The sequence below is a fragment of the Triticum aestivum genome, chromosome 7A (assembly GCF_018294505.1).
Source record: "Triticum aestivum cultivar Chinese Spring chromosome 7A, IWGSC CS RefSeq v2.1, whole genome shotgun sequence".
NCBI classification, from domain to species: Eukaryota; Viridiplantae; Streptophyta; class Magnoliopsida; order Poales; family Poaceae; genus Triticum; species Triticum aestivum.
The window spans coordinates 738601878-738610848 of record NC_057812.1 but is presented as its reverse complement, the minus strand read 5'-3'; the positions used below and the strand labels follow the sequence as shown (position 1 = coordinate 738610848).

At 48.6% G+C, this 8971-nt stretch overlaps 1 pseudogene; it reads left to right on the top strand.

Moving 5' to 3' along the window:
- The first annotated feature begins 7440 nt into the window (after window positions 1-7440).
- Window positions 7441-8708, top strand: LOC123148311 (uncharacterized; annotated as a pseudogene).
- The last annotated feature ends 263 nt before the right edge of the window (window positions 8709-8971 follow it).

The following is an 8971-nucleotide window of genomic DNA, read 5'->3' as shown; positions in this document are numbered from 1 at the left end:
TCTGGCTGAAACAAATTTTGAAGTTCACCGATGGTTATGCATCGAATATAAGTAAGGGAGTCAATCTTTCAACGGGCAAAGTGACCGGCCTGAAGAGTCATGACTACCATGTATGGATTGAGCGGATAATGCCGGTGATGGTTCGAGGCTATGTCCCCGAGCATGTCTGGCGAGTGCTTGCCGAGCTTAGACATTTCTTCCGCACGCTCTGTGCTAAAGAAGTAAGTAAAGAGGTGATTGAAAAATTGCATAAGAAGGCACCGGAGTTGATAGTCAAGCTAGAGAAGATCTTTCCGCCAGGCTTCTTTACTCCGATGACACATCTCATTCTGCACCTCGCGAACGAGGTATTGTTGGGGGGCCCTGTGCAAAATCGCTGGCAGTACGGCCCTGAGAGGCAGAACAAGCATCTCCGACGGAAATGTGGAAACAAAGCTAAGATTGAAGCTTCCATAGCTGAGGCAGTTATCCTAGAGGAGGTGTCAGACCTCAGGACATCATACTATCCAGACCACGTTCCCCATCTGCATAACAAGGTGCCTCGATACAATATAGAAGAGCCCAAGTATCAACCCAGGCTCGATCTATTCAACGCGCAAGGTGGGAGGGCAGGGGCCTCGAAATCTTATAACATGCCACGACAAGAGTGGGAGGACCTCATGTTCTATATCTTGCACGACATCAAGGAAGTTGAGGAAGTGTGGATGAGGTAATACCACTACACCATTCCTTTATGTCTTCCACATCATCATGTTTCATGTTCACTTAGTCCCGGTCTAACACCGCTTATCTTTTTTTAGTGATTTCGTTCAAGAGGAATGGACGGGAGTGAATCCTCCTACTGAGGCGGAGGCACTTACTCTTCTCCGTCATGGAAACCCTGGACGTAAAAATTTTGTTGCTTGGTTCATGGAGAAAGTAATTTTCCACACTCCCCTATTAAATACCTACTTCAACATTTATTAGTTAACCGAACTAACGCACGCAATAATTTCCATTATACTTGTAGGGAAAATATCTGAACATATCTATGGATGATGAATTGAGATGGGTTTCCATGGGTTTTGACCCTGCCGTCATGACATGTAAAAAGTATGATGTGAATGGGTATCACTTCCATACAGAGGAGCACCAAAACAGCCGCCCCGATCCCAAAACTATAAATACTGGAGTGTATCCCCCCCCCCCCCGGTCAAAATTCAGTAGACTACTACGGAAGGGTACAAAATATATACGAGGTTAAATTCCGCCAGGGGCGTGAGACCCTAAGTCTGCCTGTGTTCAAATGCTGATGGTTCGATCCGCGGGAGGGGGTAAAACATACGCCTTCCATTGGTTTGGTCGAAGTTAAACCATCAACCGTCTATGCCGGAGTCGATCTCTTCATTGCGGCTACCCAAGCTACACAAGTATATTTTCTGCCTTACCCATGCCAGAAAGTGTATCTAAAGGGTTGGGAAGTTGTTTTCAAGGTGTCTCCACTTGGTAAGCTACCAGACCCGAATGAAGACGATTACTACAACATTAACCCCATGACATACGAGGGAGTGTTCTATCAAGAGCAACCTGATGATGATGATGATGATGATGATGATGATGTGGTTAGAAACGTTGACGCTAGACCATTGGGTGATGATGATGTGGACCCAAACATCCATGATGCACGGAATGATGGTGAGACCATCGTCAATGAAAATGACATACTTATGCTAGAAAAGTTAAACGAAGACGCTGACGACGAGGAAGAGCCTCCACCTCCGTCGGACAACGAAGATGATATGAGTGATAGTGATGATGAGACGGACCGAGAAAGAGGTTACAACAGTGATGATTCATATGGGTTCTAGCAGATGTACGTTTCAAGTATTTTTTTCTATAGTTTAGGAATATGCTTTTTTATGCATTTTTATTAATGTGTTTACTATCATGCCTTTTCCTTCATTTCATTAATTTACTAATTGCTTTTTCTCTTTTCAATGCAGGTTCATGGAACATGGGCAAGGGGAAGGCCGACGGCGTGGGTTTCCTACGCAAGGTCATCGGCCTGCCTAGTCGGAGTGGTCGAGCACGTAATCCTCCCCCTCGGCTACTTGACGATGACTCCTCACAGGGAGGTCGAGGGAGAGGTGCCCCTAGAGGAGGAGGGGGCGGGGGGAGAGCCTCTAGAGGACGAGGTGCTGGTGGGAGAGCCACTACAGGGGGTCGCGGCCAGAAAGAGCGCACCCTCACCGACTTAGGGGTGTTGTCTTCGAGGCCCTCCTCTAGTGAGGTACCCTCCTCTAGTGAGGCAGGCGAGGAGGAGGAGGAGGAGGAGGAGGAGGAGGTGGAGGAGGAGGCAGGCGAGGAGGAGGAGGAGGAGGAGGAGGAGGTTGGGGAGGAGGTTGGGGAGGGGGAGGCAGGCTAGGAGGAGGGTGGTGGCGGGGATGATGGTGGTGACGGGAAGGGGGTTGACACGAAGGGGTGGCTGCGTGGCAACGCAAAGCTACCAAAGCAGGTTCCTGCTACTGAGGAGCAGAAGTGGCTCATTGAGCCCACGGGAAAAGAGTAAGTGGTTCATTATGTTGCTTGTCACATGCTTATTCCGGTTGTTATTTATTTTTCTTGTCACACGCTAATAGTTCATTCTTTTGCAGCAACTGGATATATTCTAAAGGGGTCCGTATTCCCAACGGCCTCATCACCGTCTTGCTGAAGTTATATTGGCCGGGGTTGTACTGTCCTGATCCAGTCAGGCAGCCGGACCGTCGGGTTTTGGCCACGAGCTGGGACCACTGGGAAGCGGCCCGCCACGCGGACCATGAGACCCATGCCAAGGCCGTGATCACTACTTTCTGGGTGAGTTCTCTTCAGAAGCACAAGTCCATTCTAGTTTCATGAATGATTTAACTCATGGCTTCTCCCATTCTTGTTTCATGCATGATTGTAGAAATTCTATCGAGTTCTTCCGGAGCATAGGGCTAGAGCAGACCAGATTGTGTTGCGCCAATGCAAGAAGAAGGCCCACCAGATGCAGTACGAGGTGCGCTATGTGGCCATATCCACATACTACCACGACTATCTTGGTGTGAAGATGACCAAGGAAGAAGCGCGGAGGATGGGCATTACCTTGGAGAGGCCTGAGTTCTTGGCGGTAAGTATAAAAGATTTTTCATTATGCTTTTATATATTATGCTTTCATTACCTTGTGGTACATTATGCTTTATGCTTTATGCTTCCATAACACCAATTTGGACACACCTACATGCCATTATGCTTTTATTATGTAGGTGTGTCCAAATTGGTGTTATGGAAAAGACGAGTCCTGGGCGGCATTGGTGGATCTTTGGTGTGATGAGGCTGGAGCCTGGGCGGCTATGAGAACCAAAAATAAGGCTAACCGAGGGACGGAGGGAGTACATGCTCAGGGAAACCGAAACCACTATCTCCACAAGGCAGTTAATGTATGACTAACCCCATTAAACATTCTTCTTCTTCTATTTACCATCACTTTCTTATGTATGACTAACCTCTGTTTGGTGGTGCAGGAGGAGAAACTGAAGCGGCCGCTCTCACACATGCAGGCGTGGGAGATCGCCCATACGCGGAAGGACCCCAAGCCTGGCGAGCCCAAGTACTACGGTAAGAAGACCGCAGAGAGGAAGAAGGCCTACTCCGAAGCGTATCTGGAGTTACATCCTGACACACCTGACCCCATTGCGGCGCCTCTGGACGACATGGCGGTGGTGAGGATGGGGCCCAAGGAGCACGGTCGGGAGGCGGTTCTTGATGCTGTGATCACTCCTAGTATCTCCTACACACAGCTTCGTCGGATCGACCCGAGCCAGAGCCAGCGCACGAGCCAGCCAATGACTAGTACATAGTACCTCTTTCAGGAGCAACAATCTATAAGTATTTTCCCTCTTATCTTCATTTCTCACTTCATTTTCCACATTTAGTAGTTTTATGAGTTCCGTCATGTCATACCGTAGGCCTACATGGAGTACACACGCCAGGAGACCATGGCGTGGCATCAGAGGCTTTATGAACACCAAGTGCAGAGGGATAGCCAGATGCAGCAGGCTTTTCAGGATATGGCGGCCGGCAGGTGTCCTCAGTTCCCTCCAGCACAATGCCCTCCAGCACAACCAGTGCTGATGAGTTTTGAGGAGTTTGTGGCACAGACCGCTGGCCCCTCGCCGGTTAGTTCATCCCCAATCTATTCACCCAAAGCATGTCATGCCTTTCAACACAGTCATATATCCCGTGCATATGTCTTTTCAACATCCAGGGAACATGTGGATCTACCGTTGGCGGTGGTCTTCGCAGCACTCCGGAGACACGGAGCCCGACCACTCCGATCCACGGACGCGGAGGCGGAGGAGGAGGCGGTCTTGGCGGTAGCGCTGCCGCTAGCAGTGACGACCTGGGCTTCGGCGGTCTTGGCGGTGACGACCTCTGTGGTGCTCGACGTCCTGGCGCTTAAGCCTTTGGGTCACATTGTGGCGGTCTTGGTGGTGATGATACTTATATGCTTGTGATGTTTCTTATTGTTGTTTGTGAGATTCTTATGCTTGGTGGTGATGATACTTATATGTTTATGCTTTGCGATGCTTCTTATGATGTGTGATGATGAATTTGTTCTGTAATGCTGCTGGGCCAGCTGTTATGTGATGCATATATTTGTTGTGTGCTGTATATATTCAAATGAATTGAGCTGAAACAAAACAGAAAAAAGAAAAAAAAGCAGACAGAAACTATGCCCGGCAAGGCCGTCGGCATAGAGCTGCCGTGAGCTCCCAGTGGCTGCCACGTGGCAGGTCTATGCCGACGGCTTAGCCGTCGGCATAGTTTCAAACTAAGCCGACGGCTAGGTCGTCGGCATAGGCCTGCTCCAGGACCTCCCAGTGGCTGCCACGTGGCAGGTCTATGCCGACGGTCTAGCCGTCGGCATAGTTTCAACCTAAGCCGACAGCTATGCGGACGGCTAGGCCGTCAGCACAGACCTGTCATGTGGCGAGCAAGCATTGGTCAGCACTTGACGGCGGCCGCCGTTAGGCGATAATGTTGCCGACGGCCGGGGCCGTCGGCATAGATGTACGGACACCGTTGGAATAGGGCCTATGCCGACGGCCTTTCTATGCCGATGGCATTCCTGGCTACGCCGACGGATATGTTGCCGACGGCCCTATGCCGACGGGTGCCGTCGGCATAGGCCTGTCCCGACAGCCATTCAGGGATATGCCGACGGCCCTGGCCGTCGGCATAGGGTGCGATTCCGGTAGTGATTGAGGCTGGGGGAGCCATGGCCCCTACTGGCCCCAACTAAGCTCGGCCTTTGGTCATATGCATTGGTTGGCATTCTTATGTGGATAGCTCTAGTATAAAGTATAAACCTTTTCAGCATCAGATTTGGTAACAGTTGGAAACTGATGACTAATACATGTAGATCATCCTTGAGCCAACTTGAATGTCAAATGAGTAACTCGATTGGCAGTCACATTTGGAACCTCGGTGCTGGTTACATTCTTCGGCACTTTAATCTCCTGTGATATGGAATAACTCATAAGGCCATAACTTTGAGGCATATTTCTAGCTCATATTTTTATCTTGCATAAATTGTGCTGGGGTTCTACATGTACATAGCAAGACAGCTGTAGATCGATACATATCAGTTGAAAATTGAAGAGAGATAATTGAAGTGGAACGCTGAGCTTGAACCAACAGGAACATTATATGATGAGAGACCCGATTGACACTTTGTAACTTATTTCACTGTCCATCTTGCTCTCTAACAAATACTGCTTTTATCCATCTACTGTAAGCCTGTGAACAACATTTCCATGGGTATTTTTGTGAGGTGGATGAGTTGGTCAAAATGAATTTCCGAGTATCAAAATGAGTTGGTCAATATCTGGGTACATATAAATGCCATGTATTCGGTGTAATTTTTTCTATCTACTCATAATCTAATGCCAAAGCGATTAACTTTTCCAAGTCAATAAATAACTACGCACCTGCTGCGGCTAGTCATCTAAACTGTCTTCCTTCTTATATTGATTGCTTCTCACCAGAATATATGTTGGTTACTAACTAGTTATATATGTTGTGTCTAAGCTGGGGTTTGGTGATGGGCAATGTGAAGGTGAAGCATTGGATGATATATAAGGTGGGGTTTTTATTTTTTTGATGGGATGTACATTGCTGGTTGCTACGCCCTGGTGACTTTAATTATACAGTGGCATGAGGATTGTCCCTCGCACAGCTACACCTCCCTACGCTCTCGGCTACCTCGACATTGGCACAAAGGATTGTCGCCTTGCTTGAGCAACCTCATCGGTTTTCACTCTAGCAACAACTTCCGCGGTGCGTCGACTGTTACGACTGTGAAGGGATATCCGTCGTGTTACCTTCAGATTATTCTTCAGTCTCACCGTCTGTGTCGCTATGGTTATGAATGCAGACAAATGTTTGAGTGTCATGGTTATTTAGGAAAGTAGAATAGCGTAGGATTCATTCTACACTATCTTGTACTCTAAGATGATCATGTATTTCTATATATATACCCACGAGGCTCAACCAATACAACAACGATTCCATCAATGTCCCTCTCTATTCCTTCTACAACAAGAGTTGGCGGAGCTGCGGCTCCCATGGGCGAAGGCGTGAGAACTTGAGGCTCAACGGGACGGCACCGGTATCTTCAGAGGAGCACCAGCGTGCATGGGCTCATTGTCCGTGACGTGCACGTGGTAGCTGAAAACTCCTCCCGGTCCGGCACGAAGCCACCGATGTCCTCGATGTTGGCAAGCCATGAAATTGCCGTCCCGTCCGTATTTGCGTGCCCGAACACGTACGTTTGGATCAATAAATCTTAGCACAGTCCAGCCGGCGGTTATTAGCTTGTTTGATAAGTACGTTAAGATCGTAGGACTTGTTTGCGTTGCTTCGTGTAGTAATGTAGTTTGATAACACAAGGTCGCCATACACCACCTGCACAAGCAGCGGTAGTCGGGACCATGGAAAAAAAAAGCAGCGGTAGTCGGGACCGAGGCTAATATCTGTTACCCCGCAAAAAAAGAGAGGCTAATATCTGTTCTGTATACTTTTCTTTTTAGTTTCTGTAAAATATTAATTTTAGTTTTTGTTTCTATTTATATCGGCCCAATTTTTTATTTTTTAACAGAGGGGCAAAATTATCTTTCATTTCTCACTTAACATTGTCTGTGAGTAAAATAGACAGAAATTTCGTATAAGGAACAAATTTTATCATTAGTGTGAAATAGGAAATAAAATATTTCTTTTGGCCAAGTAGGGAAGTTGATTTTGAGAAAGGGGCAAATAAGGAATTCTCACAAGACAAAAAGGCTCCGTAGAGCTCCCTCTCCCACTCACTAGTCGCTCCCCAGCAGCAGACTTATCCCCAACCCTAACCCTAGATCCCCTTTCTCCACCCCGGCTGCCATGGCCCTGCCGGCGCTGGCCTCCATCCCCATCCCCGATGACCTCCTGGAGGATATCTTCCTCCGCCTGCCCACCCTAGACACGCTATGCGCCTCCGCCACCTGCACCTCCTTCTACTGCGTCATTAAAGGGCACGCCTTCCGCCGCCGCTTCCGCGCGCTGCACCGGCCTCCCCTCCCCGGCTTCATGGACGTGGCCGGATTCCAGCCCGCCCAGGCGCCACACCCCTCCGCCCCGCTCGCAAGCGCCCTTGGCCCGTGCGTCGCAGATTTCTCCTTCGTCCCGGCTGTTGTTTCTTCCTCATCCGATGTCCTGCCCAACGAGGAAGGCCCCCGCTGGCGCCCGCGACGGCCGCGTCCTCTTCGATTGGATCTCCCTCATGAACAGAAGCGAGCTCGTTGAGTTCTACCATGATGGTCGCCGCCTCACTCGGACCAAACGGGAGCGGTGCAAAGCCGCTGACTTTCACCTTGCCATCTGTGACCCCCTGTCCAGGAGGTATGTGCTGCTTCCAACCATACCTGAGGATCTGGCCGCCCAGCCGCATGATTGCCTATGGGAATTCGAGCCCATTCTTGCTCCCAAAACCAACAACAACAACGAGGAGGAGCCCTTCAAGGTGATATGCATAGGAAGATGCCGAAGAAAGGTCATCCTCTTTGTCTTCCGGTCCACAACTATGCAATGGTATGTGGTTGAGTCTCCTGACCACCTTTCTTTGGAGGACATGTCATGTTTTGATTGTGTACGGGACTGCTTCTACTCGACACGTCTCTGGTTTTGGAGTGACCATTTGATGGTGCTGGACACACGCACTTTGAAGTTTTCAACCGTCTATTTTCTAACCAGCTACCATCGGCAGCTCGGAGACACTGACCCGAGCTATGATAATCGGCGTCCAAATGAAGTTGCTGAGGGTAGGGAAGGAGCCATTGAGATGTTTACTTTTGTCTGCCAACACGGGTCCTATGCTCTCCACCATACCTCTCTGCAGGATAATTCTCATGAATGGAAGCTGCAGAAGATCGTACAACTACCTGGACAATATCATGCCTATTCCATTTCCACAGTGGGTGCAGCTGAGGGATTCTTGTTCTTCCAAGGTGCTCTGCCTGGCATTGAGATTGGCAATGTTGATTGTTACTCAATGGATATCAAAACTTATGAAATTGCCAAGGTCTGTATAAAGACGGTGTATATGTTTGATCGCAAACGTGCCATCCCCTACTTTAGCTTCCCACGGCTGTTATCAGAACCAACTATTTGATCAACTGGTAAGCCCAATCATATTTTTCTTCTTGACACTGGCTGCATAGTTTGCTTGTTCTACTCACATGCTTATATATAGACTTAGCTATTGGGCTTGATTTCCTTGTCAAATTAGCTAGGTGAGGCAGCCAATTCATGGTTTGGTTTGCACGTATATTCAGCAATTTCATCTTAGGAGGGCATCCCTTAGTTAAAAGAAAAGAATACATACTAGTTCGAAAATCTAATATTTGTTGCTCCAGATCATAGGAAAGAAAATGGC